Source organism: Dama dama, chromosome 5 (assembly GCF_033118175.1).
Source record: "Dama dama isolate Ldn47 chromosome 5, ASM3311817v1, whole genome shotgun sequence".
Lineage (NCBI taxonomy): Eukaryota > Metazoa > Chordata > Mammalia > Artiodactyla > Cervidae > Dama > Dama dama.
In genome coordinates this window covers 123,505,984-123,527,192 of record NC_083685.1, presented here as the reverse complement: position 1 = coordinate 123,527,192, position 21,209 = coordinate 123,505,984, and the positions used below count along the sequence as shown (strand labels likewise).

The window sequence follows — 21,209 nt, the reverse complement described above, 5'->3', positions numbered from 1 at the left end:
GCTGTACCATTTTGCATTCCCACCAGCGATGAATGAGAGTTTTTTTTGTTCCACATCCTCGCCAGCATTTGGCACTCTTAGTGTTTGTGGATGTGAGAGTTGGACCACAAAGAAGGGTGAGCGCTGAAGAATTGATGCTTTCGAATTGTGGTGCTGGAGAAGATTCTTGAGACTCCCTTGGCCAACCAGTCCAAGGAGATCAAGCCAACCAATCCTAAAGGAAACCAACCTTGAATATTCACGGAAGGACTGATGCTGAAGCTGAAGCTCCAATACTCTGGCCACCTGATGCAAGGAACGGACTCAATGGAAAAGACCCTGCTGCTGGGAAAGATGGAGGACAAGAGGAGAAGGGGGCAACAGAAGATGAGAAAGTTGGATGACATCGCTGACTCAGTGGACATGAGGATGAGCAGACTCCAGGAGACAGTGAAGGACAGGGAAGGCTAGTGTGCACCAGTTCATGGAGGTGAAAAGAGTCGGGCATGACTTAGCAACTGAACAACAATAGATCAGTAGATGTCATTGTTATTTTGCATTTCTCTGCTGAAATATTACATGGAGAATTTTTTCATATATTTATTTGCCATCTGTATATCTCCTTTGATGAGATGTCTTTCTGTTAAGGTCTTTTGTCCATTTTTAAAATTGGATTGCTTATTTTCTTACTGTTAAATTATAAGTGTTCTTTTTATACTTTGGGTCACAGTCCTTTATCAGACGTGTCTTTTGAAAATATGTTCCTCCCAATCTGTAGCATGTCTTCTCCTTCTGTTGACATTGCGTTTCATAGAGCAGAAATTATAAATTGTAATGAAATCCAGCGTGTTAAAGATTTCTTTCACGGTTCATGTTTTTGGTGTTATGATATAAACTTTTTATTTTGAAATAATTTTAGATTATAAAATTAAAGATAATACAGAGAGTTTCTGTTGACCAGTGATTCTTCCCAGGGGACACTCGGCAGGGTAAAGAGACATTTTGGTTGTCACATCTTGGGGGTTGGGGCGTGCTTCTGGGATCCAGTGTGTACAAGCCGGGGATGCTGCTAAACACTCTTCATTGCACAGGGCAGCCCCCACAGCAAAGAATGATCTAGTTCAAAACGTCAGTGGTGCCAAGGCCGAGAAGCCCTGCCAGGGACCTTTCACCACTATCATTCCTATTCACATCTTACAATAACCAGGGCACAGTCACTAAAAGTAGGCAGTTGATATAGGTGCAATGCCATTATCGGTTGGCTTTTTTCTTTTACCCTCCTAGCAAAATTTTAAGTGTACTACGTATAATTGTTACTGATAAGCACAATCGTTGTACGACGAATGCCTAGAACGTTTTTATCTTACACAACTGAAACAGGATACTATTTAATCAGCAGCTCTCCAGTTCTTCTCTCTTCTCAGCCCTGGCAACCACCATTTGACTTTTGCTTCTGTGAGCTTGATTACTTCAGATCCCTCCTGTAAGTGGAATCACACAGTGTTTGTTATTCTGCGGCTGGCTTGTTTCAGTCCACGCAATGTCCTCACGGTTCATCCGTGTGGTGGCATATATCATAATTTCCTTTCTTCTTAAAGCAGAATACGTAATCTTTCTAGTACCAATAGATCACATCTTCTTTATCCATTCATCCACTGATGGACATTTAGATTGCTTCCAAATTCTGGCTATTGTGAATAATGCTGCAATGAACACAGGTGTGCAACTATCTCTTCAAGGTACTGGTTTCAGTTCTTTGAGGTAAATTCCCATAAGCAGGATTGCTGGTAGTTTATTTTTAGTTTTTTTTTTTTAATGTTTATTTCTGTGGCTGTGTCTGGCCTTAGTTTTGGCACTTGGGGTTGTCATTGCCTCATTCGAGACCTTTCATTTTGGCACACGAGTTTCCGGAGCTCGTGGGCTCAGTATTTGTGGCAAGCAGGCTTAGTTGCTCCATGACATGTGGGATCTTAATTCCCCGAATGGGGATTGAACCCGAATCCCCTGCATTGCGAGGTGATTCTTAACCACTGGGCCATCAAGGAAGTCCCTAATCTTTAATTTTTTGAGGGACCTCCACACTGTTCTCCATGGCAGGTGGAACATTGCACAGGGGTTCCAATTTCCCCACATCCTCACCGACATCTGTATTTATTTTAATGGCAGCCATCCCGACAGACACAAGGTGGCATCTCTTTGTGGTTTTGATCTGTGTTTCCCTGATGATTAGTGACATAGTGAGGTTGAGCATCTTTCACGTCCCCGTTGGTTGGTTGTGTGCCTTCATTGAAGAAAGGTCTCTTCAGGTCATTTGCCTGTTTTTTAAACTGGGCTATTTGGGTTGTGTTGAGGCAGTCCAAGCTTGGGTTGGAAAAGAATTTCCAAACACAGAGAATTTCAGAAGGGAGTGAGTTTACTAAGAACAAAGAGTGGAGATGATGAAGGTGCTGTGAGCCCAGCGGGACCACCTTCTGATGGACCAGGGAGAGTGCTTGTGGATTTGTGGATTTTGTGGATTAGTAGCCAATTTCCATAACCTCAAGACAAAGAAAATTCCTGCTAGAAGATTGACTTTAAGTGATTGGTTAGGGCGCTTTAGGGTGAACACTGGGGTGGGCATTTTTGCCTGATATGGGGTCAGGAAGCCTGCTAGTGATGATCAGGGGGCTTTTGGCAACGGTCACAAAAGGGCTCAGTCAGCTTCAGAAGTGACCTTGGTTCTGGGCTCTGCTTCTCCGTGGTACCCTCTCCTGTTCTTAGGTTGCTTTGTCTCTGTTGATTGTTTTCTTTGTTGTCAGTTGGATTTCTTTTTTTTTTTAAATCACTTTTGTTATATTTCTTTATGACTTGCATCCTTCTGCCCTTGGTTCAGCCGCAGGTGGCCTGAAACAAAATGTAAGCGTGGGAAGTACGCTTCCTCTGGGGGGTAAACTATTTTGTCATCATGGGTTTGTTTGGTAAAGATCACCTTAGTCTGGGCTTTACAAATCAGAATCCAGGTGTACTTTCGGTGAAAATATTCACAAACCTGCATTAGGGAGGTGAGAGATCTGGGTGGCAGGACTTGGAGTGGTGGGGACTTTCTTGGGGACACAAGTCCCTGACCTTGAGGCCAGGCCGTCGCATAGAACTGGTGCAGACTGGGCTGTTTGTCAGCGTGTGGATATAAGGAATCGTCCCACAGTAATGATAGCTTGTTCACCCTAGCAGATATTTGCTGAGTATCCCCTAGCCCTGGGTTTGAGGGGGTCGTGGTGGAGGTAGGTGCTCTCTGACCTTGACTGGTTGGGTCTCTGTGGTGCCCAGTGCAATAGAGTGGGCTCTCAGGCCACATTGAAGAGAGATTTGGAGAGAAACCACCAATCGCTTCTGTCATTTTCGATGGCTCTCTGTGATCCCCGGTGTCACTGCAGATCCAGGAGAAGTAGAGACCTGAGCCCTGGTCCCCAGGAGCTGATACCAGGAGGGCCAGAAAGAAGAAAAACTCATTCAACAGGATGGCATAGACCCTCACAGAAAGAGTGCTGTGGATTGAGCGTCTCAATTAGGATGTGCATGTGGTCCCCTGGGGTTCTTGTTAAAGGCAGATTCTGATTCAGTGGGGCAGGGCGGGCCCAAGAGTCCTCATTCCCAAGATGCCTGGTGACCCGGTCTGCTGGTCCTGAGATGCACGTGGAGAAACAGAGGGAAAGGGCAGAGTGAGCCGAGCAATCTTGAGATGCTGCCCTCGACCGTGAAGGATGGACAGGGTGGAGGTCGTACCGGTTGCTGGGGCAACCTTCCAATTTCCTGGAAACAGAGGTCTGCCTTGTGTTCATCCAGAAGGTGAAAAACTGGAGCAGGAAGGGCTGGACAAGCTCTCCCTCACTTGAGTCATTCGGATTCATGACTGACACTCAAGAGTCGGGCAGCAAAGCAGAGGGAAGGTGGAGGCTATTTAGGGCCTTTGCAGGGTGGAGGAGGGCCTTTCATCCAGGCAGCTTCCTGACCGCAGGAGAGGGAGAATCCAGCAGTGTGCAGCCTAGATCCGTCCATGTCATTGCCTTTGGACCACCATTGGGGCCACCTGCCATCCAAGGGCAAAGTTTATGCTTTCAGAAATTTCTCTCCAAGGAAGCGATTAGCCAGACAGACCTGTTGTCCTTTTGCAAGCAGCAAATTACCCAGGAAAATGTAATTACCCATTCGCTTTGTTATTAGTGCTCAGCTAAGAAGATTGAAGCAATCGCCCCTTTCATGGTATTTCAAAGCTTACTCACATGATGCATCCGTGATATTAAACACAATGAGACTTTTTTGAATTCAATTAAGCATTTGCCTACTGTGACTCTTTATTCATTGCAAATTGTCTCAGTAAATAATCTTCATCAAAAGTCAGAACCAATCCCCATTAGTTGTTTAGATTAATTAATGGGTCCCCCCGGAGCCACCCAAATGAATTCAATTTGAACGTCAACAACTTGACTATGGAGTTTCCCAGGTTGGCATTAAGACAATATTAAACCTGCAATAAGTCACATTTAAAATGTTAATTCAGAGAAGCTCTCCATTTAGAGCATTTAATTAAATCCTTAAATAAACTGCACGGGCTCAGTACCAGATGGTTCTGCGTTTTCATTGTAGCACCGAGCAGGCTCGGTGAAGATAACCAGGATATATAGAGTAATAAAATCTAATCTCGTTTCCAGCGGGGAGATTCAGTGTATGTACACAACCCGGGCTCAAATTGTAAGTTAATTACATTAACCCCGGTGTACTCCAGGATCTGAGCAGTCAGAGATGAAATTAGTCTTTTTCCTATCGTAAGATTCTTTTCAACTTCACTATATTAATTTTTAGCCAAATACTAACTCATAAGGAAAATTGAAGTTAATGTAACCAAAGATAAAGTAATGTGGCCTTAATATTCTGAAGGGATTATAGAGACCCGTGAAAATACACTCCGCAAATGTCATCGCCTTGGAATGGATTTATGGAGGACGGGAGAGAAGAAATGAAGATGCCAGGCAGACTCAAGTCTCCACCCGTCTCCCCCTCCCAACCTGGGGTTAATAAAGGACCTAATCTAGAAAATCCAGTCCTTGCAGTCAGACAGTTTCACAAGGGGAGTGGGGAGTCTCTGCTGGGGGTGGGGGGAAGGGACACACGATCCATACCACCCCCTGGAAAAGTGGCTCCTTCATCTGAAATGCGGGCAATGGGGTCACTTGTCCCCCAGCTTCAGGAGTACCTCTGCCTGCCTCTGCAAGCTCCATAGATGTCCAAGGCTCAGCCTCTTTGTCTCTCTGTCCTAAGAGCATCAGTCCTCAGTCAGGAGGAGGAGGGACTAGGCACATGGCTCTTCCTAGCTTCCTCCTCGGGATGCCCAAAGGGACCACTGGTTCCCTGTTCGTTCACCCGGAGACTCTTGGGCACAGCCCGAGTTATCAGTGATAGATGGTCACATGGTGACTGCACTTCTGCAGCAAACCCATTTCAGAAGGAATTTTTCCCTGGAGTCTACCAATTCTCAGACAACTCAGAAAAGCCCTCCACCTCAACTATTCCAGTCCTGGGAGCCTGGCATTCTTGAGCAGCTACATCTCAAAGGACACTTTGCCCCCTGCAGGAGGAGGGAAACAAGGACAACCCCAGACCTTTTCAATTTGTTGTCTCAAAAGCACAACTTTCTGCTCCTGGGGTTCCCAAGCAACACAGCAGGAAATGTATTGAATTTCCAATAGTCTCATCCCCATCCCAGCCCACCTCTGGTCCCCGACGGGCTATGATAACCCTGTAACTGCCCTCACTTGACCTCCTGTGAATTGAGCTCTGAATCTCCACTTAGCTGCCTTTTTCATCCTGACCTTGTCTGTTATCCTTATTGCTGAAGGATCTCATACTGAGATGGTAGTAGATTTCATCTGAATGCCAACGGTAATTGATAGCAGCCATTCAGAAAGCTGTGTTGAGAAGGATGCTGAGTCTGAATGCAACCTCCAAGAGGAGAAGAAGGCTGTGTACCATTAGCAGCATCTGTCATGTATGTGGCTATGTTTGTGTTTATAGCACGAATAATTTCCAATGTTTTAAAATATCATTGAAGATATTTTCACGGCTGTGCCAATGTATTTATTTATTTATTTTGCTTATTTGGCTGCACCACTCAGTTGTGGCACTTGGGAGCGTCGATCTTAGTTGTGGCACACAGACTCTTTTAGCTACAGCATGTGAACTCTTAGTTGCAGTATGTGGGATCTAGTTCCCTGACCAGGGATCGAACCTGGGCCCCCTGTATTAGGAGTGCAGAGTCCTATTTCACTGGACCACCAGGGAAGTCCTGATGTCAATTTATTTTGGTTATATCCATTTGGGAAGTTATTTTTATCTTTTTATCTTTGCTAGTAAGGATAAATGGTTCATCTTTGTACATGAGTCTTTGTCTCATTATCTTGACTTTTATTCAGACTCCTTGAAGTGGAGTTACTAGATCAAAGATAGTAAAAAGAGAACATGTTGTTCGAAAGTTGAGCTCTTTACCATGACCAGCATAATAACTTAAATGGATATCCCTAATTATTCAAATCAAGAGATTGCACAGGAGAGCAGGATTTCAAGAAACAAGCAGGTGACCTCATGTGTTCTCTTGATCGATCCTTATTTTCCATCTATTCCTAGTCATTGAATCAGATTTTCAAGCTGGAAAGAAAACAGGAGGTTGGGTCCTGCCATCTCATTGCACAGAGGAAAATGAAGCCCACAGAAGTCAAGTGGCTTCAGAAAGCCACACAGCCAGGCTGTGGCAGGCTGAGTCCTGCTTTGGTGTCTTGGCACCCAGTTTGCCTCCAGCCATGTCCATTGGTTCTGCTGCATGCCGCTCAGGGTCCCAAACACCCACTTGTCTTTGTACCTCCGGCTGCGGACACCCCATTGCCTATTCCGAACTTTCGTTGCGTCTTCTCGTGACTTTGCGTCTTCTCGTGACTTTCTTCTCCCGTGCTTGGCTAATGCAGCTGTCTCCACTTTCCTCTTGCTCTGTTCCCCTCCTGGGTTCCCATGGCAAAATGGGAAGAAAGAGATTCTGGTTACACTGTCTCCAACTGGTAGGACATGCCTGCCGAACTTTTTAAGGTTAAAAAAAAAACCGGCTTGGCTTATGTTTGGCTTAGATTGGTTTTGCAGAGTGCCATCGCCCCGCTGGCCTCCGCAGGGACCACCGTGAAAGGAGACGGCAGCCACTTTGCAACATAGAGCTGCAGTAACAAAGATGCCCTCTTCTGGGCTTCCCTGGTGGCTCAGTGGTAAAGAATTGCCTGCTAGTGCAGGAGACATGGGTTCGATCCCTGATCCGGGAAGATCCCAAATGCTGAGCAGCTAAGCCCCAGCACCCACAAATACTGAGCCTGTGCTCTAGAGCCTGCTAGCCGCAACTACTGAAGCCCCCACCCCTGAGAGCCCGTCCTTGGCAACAAGAGAAGCTAAGATGATGCTAGCATCGCAACTAGAGTGTAGCCACGGCTTGCCGCAACTAGAGAAAAGCCCTCAGCAATAGAGACCCAGCAGAACCAAAAATTAAAAAAAAAAAAAAAAAAAAAAGAAGATACCCTCTTTTGCCAGCACTTCTCTGAGCAGTTGGGGCAGTAAAGGGGATTGAGCAAAAAGGGAACTGGCAGTGCAGGTTCAAGTGTAGGGGGCTGTTCAGGTGGGGAGAACAGGGGGAGCTGGAGGGTTGATATAGAATCCACATCAAGCTCCAGTGTCCTTTGTCGCGGGGGAGACTCTTCCTGGGGGAACTGAGCACAGGCATCGCGCTTGCTCCGGCCGATCCAGGGCAGCCCTAGAAGCTGCTCGCGCCGGCAGAGCCTCCCCTCCCAGCCCCGTACAGGTCTGTGCCGTGGGAGGTGAGGAACAGCAAGAGCTAAAGCTGCCGCGTCATCACTGATAAAGATGCTGGCAGTTGGCACTTGGAGCAGTGAGAGATGAAGAGCAACATCCACACCCCCAAGGCAAGGAGCTGGTGATTCCATGTCAGGTCAAAGTGAATCCAGCCACCAACCTTGGACCCCAGAAGGGGACCAGCAAGCAGGGCAACCCCTGCTATTTCACCCCCAAACCATTCCTCTGACCCCATCGAGCTGAGGTCTCACGAGGCACCTGGCGGGGGGAAGCCAGGAGTGACCGCGAGGGCAGCTTGTCTATTGTTTGTAGTCTGGGCTCTGACAATTTTCCCCTGAAATGAGCAGCTTGCCACACTGCGTCCAGCTTTCCATGATGCCGGAGCAGTTATTTCGGAAGCAGCTGCCCTGGCTCTGTCTCTGATTAAAGATGACGAGTGTTATCTTGTCACCTTTGCTCCTCTAGGGAGACTCATTTCCTCCGTGAATATTCTCGCCCTTGGCAGCTGGCACCTGCATCTCTCACTGGAGGAGGTGCAGGAGGACCTCCTTGGTCACATCAACGCCTCAGCCTGCAGCCCCGGCTGCATCTGCCTGACAATTTTTTGTTCCTGCAGCCAGCCTGCGTGGGGCCGGGGAAGCAGGTACCTGCTAATCAGACACTTCCCAAGGGGCCGTGCAGGCGACCGTGATAGAGAGGAGAAGGGAGGCGCAGCCCTGGGGCTGCAGCAGTGACCACAGTGAGCCCAGGTGACCACGGTGAGTGGTGACCACAGGCCGGCGAGGCTGATGGCCCTCCTTTTCGCCCTCTCCAGAGTGGTCCTTATGACTTCACCCTCAGTGTCTAACAAGCCAGCTGGAGCTAGATTAGCTGGGATGAAAGAACACAAGTCATAGGTGGGTTTCTTTTTTTTTTTGAAATATAGAAATGGCATGAGACTCAAAACTTTTTTTTCCTCCTCTGTCTCCAAAGATGACACACAACAGAAGTGTCCATCCTGGGGCTGGTTCAGGCCTGAGCTTGACAGACAATGAGCTTTCCTGGCCTTGGTCCTCTTCAGCTGCCTCTCCCCAGGACACATGCCAGGTCCAGGTGGTGGGGGAGAGGTGAGGAGGGCCGTCGGATAAGCCCTCTGTCCCCCAGCGTTGTCCTGACTGCTCCCCCCTGAGCTGGGCGATGCCTGGAACCATCAGACCTGGCCTCCTGGTAACAGGTGGAAGACAGACAAGTGAGCAGTTGGTGTGTGCGTGTGTGCTCAGTTGTATCTGCCTCTGGGTCCCCATGGACTGTAGCCTGCCAGGCTCCTCTGTCCATGGAATTTTCCAGGCAAGAAGCCTGGAGCAGGTTGCCATTTCCTTCTCTAGGGGATCTTCCCAACCCAGTGATCAAACCCCAAATCTCTTGCGTCTCCTGCATGGGCAGGCAGATTCTCTATCACTGTGCCACTGAGTGAGCAGTTGATAGATACCATAAAATAAACTGCTGCATAATTTTTATGAATTTAGCCTAGATGTAGGCTTCCCAGGAGAGTAGGGCCAGTGGTCTCCTCTGGATGAGAAACAGGGGTGATGGGGAAGCAGACAGCTCTGGGATGAGCAGGTTTCCGGGAAGCTCCTGATGGAGGCTACCCAGCAGGATTTTACGCTGAGATAATTTTTTGCTTTGGGGTGCAGTGGGCTGTGATTCCCTCTTAGACTCCATCCTCTGGGAGCAAACTTTCCCAGAGTCTCAAGTACGTCCAGCATCCCCATGGCTTGGCCACACCCTCTGCTCCTGTCTTGTAGTCTTGTTGTATGTGTGTATTAATTGCTCGGTTGTGTCTGACACTTTGCAACCCCATGGACTATAGCCCCCCAGGCTCCTCTGTCCATGGAATTCTCTAGGCAAGAATAATGGAGTAGGTTGCTGTTTCCTTCTCCAGGGGATCTTCCTGACTCAGGGATCAAACCCAGGTCTCCCACCTTGCAGGTGGATTCTTTACCGACTGAGCTACCAGGGAAGCCCCAGGTGAGTCTCGATCCTGGGTAATCCCGTGCGGCTGTCATTCCCCTGCAGAGAACGATACCCTCGGTGATGGGACCATCGCTTTGTCAGGATGCACCATCAGGACCTGTCTCTTCCTGTATCCTTGAGTTGGAGGGAGGCTGCTCCATCCTCCAGGGCGGATGCTGCAGTTAGGATCCCCAAGCTGAAGCAGCCTCGAGAGCCAAGTCCATCAACAAGTGTTAACTGAGCACCTCTGGGATCCCCTCCTAGTGACAGAGTAAACAAATGATCTGGCTGCTAAACTCCAGGGATGAGTTTGGTGCCTGGAGTCAGAATCCAGCCTTGACCCATTGCCATGGCCATCAGGAGGCCTCTCTGCGCAGCTGTGGCCCCAACGTCGTCAGGTCAGGCAAGCCAGTTTTGTCATCAGGGCCTTTGTGACCAGAAGGGGCTGCAGAGACGGTTCCGTCCAGGGACAGGCTGTGCTGAGGCAGATTCCGGACACAGGAGAGAGTCACGCTGAGAACAGATGTTACCAAAGATGTGCGTCCTCCTCCTGGGGGTGCTGGGAGCCAGGGGAGGGTGGGCAACAAAACAGAGCAGGGGCTGGAGCCGGGCTGGGCACTGAGCCCACGTGCCTTATCCTTGCAGGGCCTCCTGCCGCAGCCATCTTTGCTGGTCTGGATGGTCATGGAGGATTTGCCCTGGGATGTTTTAAAGGGCCGTATCTCTGACTTTGCTTCTCCTCTTGGACTGCACCTGCTGGGGGCAAACTTCCCTCCTCTCTCCCCAGCAGAGTGCATCCACACTGTCTACCAAGCAAGGCACGTGTGTGTGCTCAGTCGTGTCTGACTCTTTGCCACCGCATGGACTGTAGCCCACCAGGCTCCTCTGTCCATGGGATTCTCCAGGCAAGAATACTGGAGAAGGGTTGCCATTTCCTCCTCTAGGGGATCTTCCCGACCCAGGGATTGAACCTGCATCTCCTGCGTTGGCAGGCAGATTCTTCACCACTGAGCCATTAGGGGATTAAGATATGGACACGTCTTGGGTGTGGGCAGGGAGACATTTTTTCGACATACCGCACCCTTCTAGAGCATACTCCCCAGAGTTGTTTATAACTTGGGGGCACATGTCCAGTCCATTTCTGTCTCCCATTTTCTTTGGGGATGATCTTTCTGGAACTTTCAAAAGTAACTTTTTTTTTCCCATTTATTTTTATTAGTTGGAGGCTAATTACTTTACAATATTGTAGTCGTTTTTGTTACACGTTGACATGAATCAGCCATGGATTTACATGTGTTCCCCATCCCGATCCCCTCTCCCACCTCCCTCCCCACCCTATCCTTCTGGGTCTTCCCAGTGCACCAGCCCTGAGCACTTGTCTCTTGCATCCAACCTGGGCTGGTGATCTGTTTCACCCTAGATAATATACATGTTTTGATGCTGCTCTCTCGAAACATTCCACCCTCGCCTTCTCCCACAGAGTCCCAAAGTCTGTTCTGTACATAAGTGTCTCTTTTTCTGTTTTGCATATAGGGTTATCATTACCATCTTTCTAAATTCCATATATATGTGTTAGTATACTGTATTGGTCTTTATCTTTCTGGCTTACTTCACTCTGTATAATGGGCTCCAGTTTCATCCATCTCATTAGAACTGATTCAAATGAATTCTTTTTAATGGCTGAGTAATATTCCATGGTGTGTATGTACCACAGCTTCCTTATCCATTTGTCTGCTGATGGGCATCTAGGTTGCTTCCATGTCCTGGCTATTATAAACAGTGCTGTGATGAACATTGGGGTGCACGTGTCTCTTTCAGATCTGGTTTCCTCGGTGTGTATGCCCAGAAGTGAGATTGCTGGGTCCTATGGCAGTTCTATTTCCAGTTTTTTAAGGAATCTCCACTCTGTTCTCCATAGCGGCTGTACTAGTTTGCATTCCCACCAACAGTGTAAGAGGGTTCCCTTTTCTCCACACCCTCTCCAGCATTTATTGCTTGTAGACTTTTGGATAGCAGCCATCCTGACTGGTGTGTAATGGTACCTCATTGTGGTTTTGATTTGCATTTCTCTGATAATGAGTGATGTTGAGCATCTTTTCATGTGTTTGTTAGCCATCTGTATGTCTTCTTTGGAGAAATGTCTGTTTAGTTCTTTGGCCCATTTTTTGATTGGGTCATTTATTTTTCTGGAATTGAGCTGCAGGAGTTACTTGTATATTTTTGAGATTAATCCTTTGTCTGTTGCTTCGTTTGCTATCTTGAGAAAGAAGAATGGAACTGGAGGAATCAACCTGCCTGACTTCAGATTATACTACAAAGCCACAGTCATCAAGACAGTATGGTATTGGCACAAAGACAGAAATACAGATCAATGGAACAGAATAGAAAGCCCAGAGATAAATCCACGAACCTATGGACACCTTATCTTTGACAAAGGAGGCAAGGATGTACAATGGAAAAAAGACAACCTCTTTAACAAGTGGTGCTGGGAAAACTGGTCAACCACTTGTAAAAGAATGAAACTAGAACACATTCTAACACCATACACAAAAATAAACTCAAAATGGATTAAAGATCTAAATGTAAGACCAGAAACTATAAAACTCCTAGAGGAGAACATAGGCAAAACACTCTCTGACATAAATCACAGCAGGATCCTCTATGACCCACCTCCCAGAATATTGAAAATAAAAGCAAAACTAAACAAATGGGACCTAATGAAGCTTAAAACCTTTTGCACTACAAAGGAAACTATAAGCAAGGTGAAAAGACAGCCCTCAGAATCAAATGTAACTTTAATTGTAACTGAATGTGCCCCACACATACACACTGCTTTGCAAATGAGTCAGGCTCACGCAGCACTTGTGGGGCATCTGCTCTGTGCCAGGCTCCCTCACTCCTCACAGTGAACCCATTTTTCAGATGCTGAAACCAAGGCCCGGAGTGTAAGGAGGCCACCCCAACTGCATGGGGACTGGGGCCTTGGTCTTCTAGCTGGAGGCCCAGGCCCTTGTTCAGGATCCACTGGGCCTGTCTGAGCTCCCTCCCTGCCCTGGACTCGTGGGGAGGGTCCCCTGGTCTCCCCCAGCCCAGACTGGACTTTCTAGCCAGTACTGGTTATTTTCTTTCCTCTTGACTTTAGAGCATCATTCTGGGCTAGTCTCTTTCTGAGAGATCCATGAGCAGGAGATGCCTTCCTAGGCACAGTCCTCCCTCTCCTGAAGCCCCTGCTGGCGTGGGGCTCCCTCAGTGTCAGTGGGGTTCACAGCTCTCCCCCCGTCCCATCCCCATCCCTGCCGCCCCCATGTGAAGCATCCTCTCAAAGCCACCAGCCCTCCCACAACTCCATCCCCATGTCACCACTCTAAATCAGGGGTCCCCAAACTTTTTGGCACCAGGGACCAGTTTCTGGAAGATAATTATTCCATGGGTTGAAGTGAGGGGGGAGGTGGTTTCAGGATGATGCAAGCACACTATGTTTATTGTGCACTTTATTATTATTACATCCAATCATCAAGCATTGCATCCCGGAGGTCATGGGCCACTGCTCTACATGACCGCACTAACCCTTTCATTCCCCTCTAAAACCCCAAGCATCACCTTCCAGGGCTGCCCCTGCCCACCCAGATCACGCCCCCTGCTGAGAACATGGAAGCATCAAATTCTCCATCCTCATCAAACCTGAGGAGTCAGGAGCACACTACCTGTCCATTTTCTTTTTCTTCTGGATCTGGCTTCACGCAGGGCCTGGGGAGCCGCCCGGGAGGCTGGGTTCCCGCTTGGAGGATCCCTCAGGCCTGTGTCTCTTTGCCCTTTCCTCCCAGCTGCCTCATGACACCCACAATGTGATGCTCCGTGCAGGCCCAGGGCCAGAAAACAAGGCCGGCCCTGTGCTCCCAGGGAGGAGAGGGTGGGGGGTGGGGTGGAGGGGCAGCCAGGCCGCACATGTGCACTCTCCTCCTGCTGGGCCCTTCCCGGAGACGCTAAGACGTGTCTCTTATTCTTGTTATGTCCTTTTCCCAGAAGTCACTCGAGACATACCTTTTCTCCAGGATCTTTTAGGCCACTGACAAACCTATCAAGCCAAGTGTCCTCGGGTCATTTTAAATTCTCCTTTGGTCCAGCTCAGCAGTAAAGAACCCATTTGCCAACGCAGGAGACGCAAGAGACACATGTTTGATCCGAGTCGGGACAATTCCCCTGGAGGAGAGCATGGCAACCTACTCCGGTATTCTTGTCTGGAGTATCCCATGGACAGAGGAGCCTGGCAGGCTACAGTCCATAGGGTCACAAAGAGTCAGACATGACTGAAACGACTTAGCACGCATGCTCTGGTCCTTGTGCTAGAGATGACGGGCCTTAAATTTGACTCTCGGAAATGCAGCCCTGTGTGGTCTCCAGCCTGGAGAATACCAGCTTTCTGAGAGGGCTGAGGTCTGGCCTTGCTCTGAACCTCATCCTGGAGAATGGGTGCCCGCATGCCTGCTCTGTGCCCTTAGCCACGCTGGCCAGCGGCAAGTTAAACAGAATCCACTCCTCCACATCGCCAGGCAGCTGGCCCTGGGTTTCAGAGCCTTCCTGCCAAGTAAACTCTTGGTCCAGCTGTCACATGCTCCCCGTCCTGATTCCGAGGTGGTTCCGAGGAGACCTGTGGGGAGGGCCCCAGGCTGTTCCAAACCACCCCTGTGCATAGCCAGCTTCAGGCATTGACCAGGAGTGTGGACTGTTTTCACAGGTTGGCGTCTTTGTCTTCCCAGTAACCCAGTTGAGTGCTCCTGGACCATGGCTGGGGTGGGGACAACCCCACATCTGCTGCAGGCAGAGAACACGGAGGTGGGGGGGCAGGGGAAGCTCTGTCCCTGCCATTTAGGAGGGATGACTCGGGGGCCGGGCTGCCAGGCCACTTGGCTCATGAGCCCTGGATTGACTTTGGCACTGCGGGCAGCCCGTGACCGTGGTTATGTGGGACAAGGTCTGGTCCCCACGTCCACATGCATCCTCCCTTGGGCCTGTCCCTCACCAACACATCTGGTAAGCATCAAAAAGAGGCAGAGAACACTGTGTGACAGGAACCGACTCTGGGCCATTCCAGGTGTCCCTTAGAAGAAAACCCTTCCTCCCAAGTTGGAATTCCGCTCTTAAATAAACTTTGTGCATTTTTTCTAAGCAGCTGGTAATGAGCCAGAAGTGGGGTGTGGGCAAACCCATGACCCACTGGGGTTCATTTCCTCCACAGTGAAACAGGGAGGTACCCCTGGAGGTCTCCAGCCCCGCTTGGATTCAGTTCAACAGGCTGGCTTGAGCGCTGGCACTCCAGCACCCAGTCAGCCAGGAGCGGGGACCGGGATGGGGTGTTCCATGCCCTGCGGGCAAGAGCTCAAGGGTGGAGAGCGGCCACGGAGGTCACAGCAGGGCTGTGCCTCTCACAGGAGAAGGAGGCCTGCTCTCTTGTGAGCGCAGCTGGCTAACCCTGGAGAGGAAGACTCCGAGGGAAGGGAGACTGCTCAGCGGCCTGAGGAGGAGGCGCTCCCAGCCTGAGTGGAGGGTCAGCGCAGCCCAGTTTTGCATCCAAGACATGTGCGAAGGTCAGACAAGGACAGAGGCCTTCACCCTGGAGCCCCCGGGCCGTGATTTGATGGGAAAGGTCGGCACACCCCCATGGACTGTCCTGACTCTCAATCTTTGGCCCTGACTCTCTCTTGCTCTCTGCCTTGACTTAAATCTGACTTCCCAGTTCCCATTCCCTGATTTCATTCATCTACTTATTCATTCATTCATCTACTCATTCACTCATCCACCCATTCATTCAACTACTCATTCATTCATTCACCTACTCATTCATGGATTCATCCACTTACTCATTCATCCACTCCTTTGTTCATCCACTCAGGAAGTATCTATCCAGTGCCTCCCACTCCCTGTTCATCTCAGACCCCTATTCTCCCCCTCAGTGTGGACCCTAGACTCCTTCCCCCAGCTCTGCTCACCTTTGCTCTTCTGATGCACTCACTTCCAGCTGTCCTAGGGAGACCCTTTCTTGGTCCAGTCCAGTCCCTTGGGGTGGTGGTGGTGGGGTAGGGAACCCTGAACGCAGAGCAGGCCCAGCAGTTGGGAATACAAGCTGCCGACAGGACAGTGATCTTCCCTACCCCTCCCTCCAGGGCCAGAGGAATGAATGGTTGGGGGCTGATTTGGGTTCTGTAACAGAACAGCAAATGATGTTAAAGGGGAAGAAGAAATAAATTCAGACACAAATGGCTAGAGGCAGAGGTTAGCCATGCTTTTACGCTAAAGAAAGACGAGGAGGTGGGAAAGTCTCTCCCCTTGTTGGGTGACCTGGCCCCAGTTCCCCAGGTGACGGCTCTGCGGGGCCTCGGTCAGGCTCCAGGAGAGGCTCCGGCTCACCCAGCTTGATGCTTGGCTGTGGTAGGTGGTTTGTGATGGTTGTTGAACTAATGGTTAAGTCCTGCAAAGTGGGACCGTACCCCAGATTACATTCACTCACCTCGGCACTGTAGCATCCTTCAAAGGGAGTCCAGGGGACTCCAGTGTCTGTTGGCAAAGGAAGTATCTAGAAAGTGACTAAATGTGTCCCCTTGGGGGGCTGACTGCCAGTTCCGACACCTGCCGTCTGTATGACCTTAGACCCTCATCTGATTAATGGCATCAGTTGCTCAGTCGTGTCCAACCCATTGCAACACTACGGACTGTAGCCCACCAGGCTCCTCTGTCCATGGGATGTCCCAGACAAGAATACTGGAGTGGGTTGCCATTTCCTTCTCCAGGGGAATCTCCCCAGCCCAGGGATTGAACCCGTGTCTTCTCTGTCTCCTGCATTGGCAGGTGGATTCTTTACCACTGAGAAGTGTATGGATGGATTAAATGAGATAAGATGAAAACTGTCCAGCACAGGCTGGGCAGGTACAAGCATCCAGCAGGTGACATTTGCCAGTTTAGTGTAATCCCTGTCACGGGAGCGGGGCTCTCATGCACCCACAGACAAGAGGCGGGGACCCTGGTGGGGCACGGGCGGAGAATGCCGGCCCAGAGGATGCCTGGCAGGTCCCTAGAGGCACAGGTGACCCACAGAGGGTGATAGAGAGCAGGTGTGGATCAAGGCTCTGCGGGTGCCTGTACCCCAGCCAGCCGAGAGGTGGGGTGTCCCTCGCTTTTCAGAGTGACATCTGTGAGGACAGGCCTCCCGGACACGTGGGCAGCCCTCACTTCTGGTCGCCTCTCCCGCCTTTGACTAATGGCTGACCTGACATCTTTCAGCGAGTGACCTTGTTGCAGCTGGTAATTCAAATATCTTTCAGTGTCAGAAATAATAAGCGCCACCACGAGATGAACAAGCAGAGCTTAAGTTGAGCGCAGATTAATGGGGTTTTAATATTCCTAATTTAATCACTCCTTTCTGTCGCACTGTGGGCAATATGATGTAGCAGCTAATTATTTTTTTTTAACCATGATGGGGATCTTTCCTAATCAATTTTATATTTAACATGAATGAAGGGAGGGCAGTGATTAATGAGAGAATAAATCTCACCAAACAGGCACACGCAAGCAATCAGTTAAAAATATGGCGCGGTGATTTTTTTCTTTCTTCTCGTGTAGCAAATTCTTCAGGGATGGGATGGGGTACAACTTTGAGTCCATTTCATTGTGAAAAGGGGAAATACATCCTAGTTTTTTAAAAATGTGTTAGGTTGGATGGGACTTCGCTGATGATTCAGTGGTTAAGACTCTGCATTTCCACTGCAGGGGGTGAGGGTTTGATCCCTGGTCGGGGACCTAAGATCCCACATGTCAGGCAGCGTGACCAGCAAAAAGATGTGTTGGTTGGAAAGGAATGCACACAATGGTGTTCATAATCTGAGTCAATGCCTTCTGGTAAGTAGGGTGGCATTTCAAGGCTGCCAATCCTTTGTAGGGGGCATCACACAGAGGGGTGAAAGGCACGGACATTCACGTTGGGAAAGTACATATATTCAAGTGCTGGTGATGGCCTTTATTGTGGGACCATGGGCCTCAGTTTTCTCATCTTTTAAATGGGTGTCATGCTGTCCCTTGCTTGGGACACTAGGAGGAGACTATGGGTGAAGGCACAGAGCAGAGTGTCTGGTGTGTACACGCCCCCAGTCTCACTTGAATTCTCATGACCCTGGAAAGTATGTCCTCAACTGGGATTTCCATGAGCAGGTCCTGGGATGAGGATTCATGTGAAAAGCGTTTGTTAGGAGGTGTTTCCAGAAAGTGGAGCCATGGAGTGGGAAGTGAAACCAAGGAGGACGGGGCTGCTCAAGGGCATGGGATTAGGCTAGGATCATGGTTTGGAGGTGACGGTCACGGCCAAGAGTGGTCCTGATCAGGGGCTCGGGAGCTGAGAATATATAGCTCACCCCGTCAGTCAGGGGCTGATGGGGGCAAGTTCCCAGTCCTCCTGCGATCCAGCCCCCAACAGCTGGAGGACAACCCTCTCAGCAAGAGGCCGGGTGCACAGAAATGGTGAAGGGACCCCTGGCAATGTGGATGCAGGTGGACGGTCACTGCATGGGAGGCTGGGCTCCAGGTCACTCCGTGGGTTGTGAATAGGCATAGACCCCCGACCAGGGGAGGAGATGGCTGCGTCAGGGGGAGCTTGTACCAGGTGAGGTCTGTGCCCTTGTCGCACCCCCACAAGGGTCAGACACAGGACCCCATGGGGGCCCTAACTGAGCATTCTTCACAACTAGCAGAGGGGGAAATCTTTGCCAGTGTTGTCTTCATTCATTTGTTCACTCATTCATTTATGCAGTCTTTATTCAGCAGTGCTAAGTCGTTTTCAGTTGTGTCCGACTTTCTGACCCTACGGACACGTCCCCAGGTCCAGGTGGTGGGGGGAGGAAAGAAGGGCGTTCAGATAAGCCCTCTGTCCCCTGGCATTGTCCTGACCTCTCCCTGAGCTGCGGGACGCCTGCAGCCATCGGACCTGGCCTCCTGGTGCAGCCATCACCGGCCTCCTGGTAACAGGTGGAAGTTAGTGCATTCATGTGTGCTCAGTGGTGCCCGACTCTGTGCAACCCCGTGGATTGTAGCACACTAGGCTCCTCTGTCCAAAGGATTCTCCAGGCAAGAATACTGTAGTGGATTGCCATGCCCGCCTCCAGGGCATCTTCCCAACTGAGGGATTGAACCCCGGTCTTTTATGTCTCCTGCATTGGCAGGTGGGTTTTTTTTTTGTTTGTTTTTTTGTTTTTTACCACTAGCGCCACCTGGGAAGCCCTTATTCAACAGATGCTTGTGCTCACCAGTGGCTGTTCTAGACATGAATGGGGTGCAAAAGTGAATAAGGATTAAAAAAAAAAAAAAAAAAAACCTTGTTCCCATGGAGTGGGAAGCAACTCTCTAAATACAGTACATCCCAGAGGGTGAGCATCTCCATGAAGAAAAGTCAGCCACAGCGGAGGGGGCTGCAGTGAGGGAAGAAATGCAGTGTTGAGATGGGCATCTAGGGAAGCCTACTGAGGAGGTGTGAGCTGAGATGGGGTGGGTTTGGGGGAGTTGCTGTGGGATATTTTGGGGAAGAACGTTCAAGGCAATGGGAACAGCAAGAACAATGGCTCAGAGGCAGGGGAAGAATGTTTAAGGGTTTAAGGCAGTGGGAACAGCAAGCACAATGGCTCAGAGGAAGGAAACTGCCTAGACTTGGGAGACGGGGGTGGAGGGGAGGGCTTGGGTCACTACTGGAGAGTAAGTGACGTGGTCTGATGTAACTGGCTGTGAGGTTGGAGAAGAGCCTGTGGTGGGGGAGGGTGGGCAAGGAGACCCACAGGAGGCATCTGGGAGAATCCAGGCAAGAGGTAGTGGTAGCTGCACCAGGGCGGGGAGGGTAGGAAGGACTGGATTCCAGGTGTGAAAGTGAAAGTCGCTCAGTTGTGTTCAACTCTTTGTGACGCCATGGACTGTATAGTCCGTGGAATTCTCCAGGCCAGAATACTGGGAGTGGGTAGCCTTTCCGTACTCCAGGGGATCTTCCCAACCTAGGGATCGAACCCAGGTCTCCCACATCGCGTTGACCCAGGAACTGAACCAGGGTCTCCTGCATTGCCGGCGGATTCTTTATCAACTGAGCTATGAAGGAAGCCCCTGGATTCCAGGGGCAGCTGTCATATTGCCTGTGGGGCGTGAGCGACAGATAGCAGTCAAGGAGAAGGCTAAAGAGCAAGTGGGCCGGGAGGGGGGAGGCGCTGGAGAGGCTGTTAATTCAGATGGAAGGACCCAGGTGGAGCAGGCTGGAGCATGGGCATGGACTGGCAGCAGGGTTGGAGTGTGGACGTCTTAAGTCTAAAACAGCCCTCGGTATCCAAGTGAAAATGCTGAGGACAGAGTTGGAGGGGGGAGTCTGGAATTCCAGCGGGGAGAGAACAAATGACAGATGCACAGCTTGGAGTCGTTTTGGTGGGGTCAGTTTTGTGGACAGCAGGGCCGTAGCCTTGGAGTCAGACCTGCCTTGGGCCCTGAGTCTGGTTCCTTGCAGCTGTGAAAGTGGCCTATCTCACGGAAACACTCTGAGCTTGTTTTCTCCAAGAGAGGGAAAGAAGCTGGAGTGGGGTGAGGAAGGAATGGATGAAAAATAAATAAATCATGGGCTGTCATCACCGGGGGCGGTCAGAGCACACGGGCCCCACACCCTCAGCAGGTAAAAATCACGAACATTTGTCCGATGTTTCATCATTTAAAACAAAAAACAGAAACATAATCTTTCATATACATTTAGCTTTCTAAACTCAAAATTACTTCACCTTCTCTTCCCCAACCTTTCAGATGGGAACTGACTGACACAATTTGTCTGAGAACTAGCCTGTGGGTGGCGGAGCCCGGCAGGCACCCCAGCCCACCCTTCTCTTTCTCACCAGAACGTAGGACCCCGCAGAGGGCAGCCTTGAACTTCTCACTTCATTTTGCACTTGGAGTGGATGGCTTGATTCCCGCTGGACCTTAGAAGTTTTATACAAACATCATCTTGTGTTTAATTTCCTTTGTTTGGGGAGGTCAATTAAAGGTCTCAATGTAATTCTATTAAAACACTTGTCTCCCGAGTGAATCGTGGAGGCCAAGTCATAAAACTTTGCAAGGGGAAAACAGACATGTCTTTGAAATCCCTTCCTTCGCCTCAAGGAAAATCAGAAGGAAGAAAGCCTTCTGCAGAGAAAGAGCCCCAGGATCCAGGGGGCTTGTTTGTTTCATTTCCTTGTTCGTATCCTTTTTGCCCAAAGACAGTCCATATGAAAGTGGGGGGCTTGGGTCCCTGCCCATGTCCCCCTGGGAAGTGAGCTCTTCCCTTCTCCACCTCCGGCGCGGGGCAGTGGGTTAGCACGAGATTA

General features: G+C 49.9%; 1 non-coding gene across 1 annotated transcript; it reads right to left on the bottom strand.

The window, feature by feature from the left end:
• Window positions 1-6,220: 6,220 nt before the first annotated feature.
• On the bottom strand, window positions 6,221-6,294 carry TRNAR-CCU (transfer RNA arginine (anticodon CCU)). The gene has a single exon. It is a non-coding gene; the product is annotated as a tRNA-Arg (tRNA).
• Between the last annotated feature and the right edge of the window lie 14,915 nt (window positions 6,295-21,209).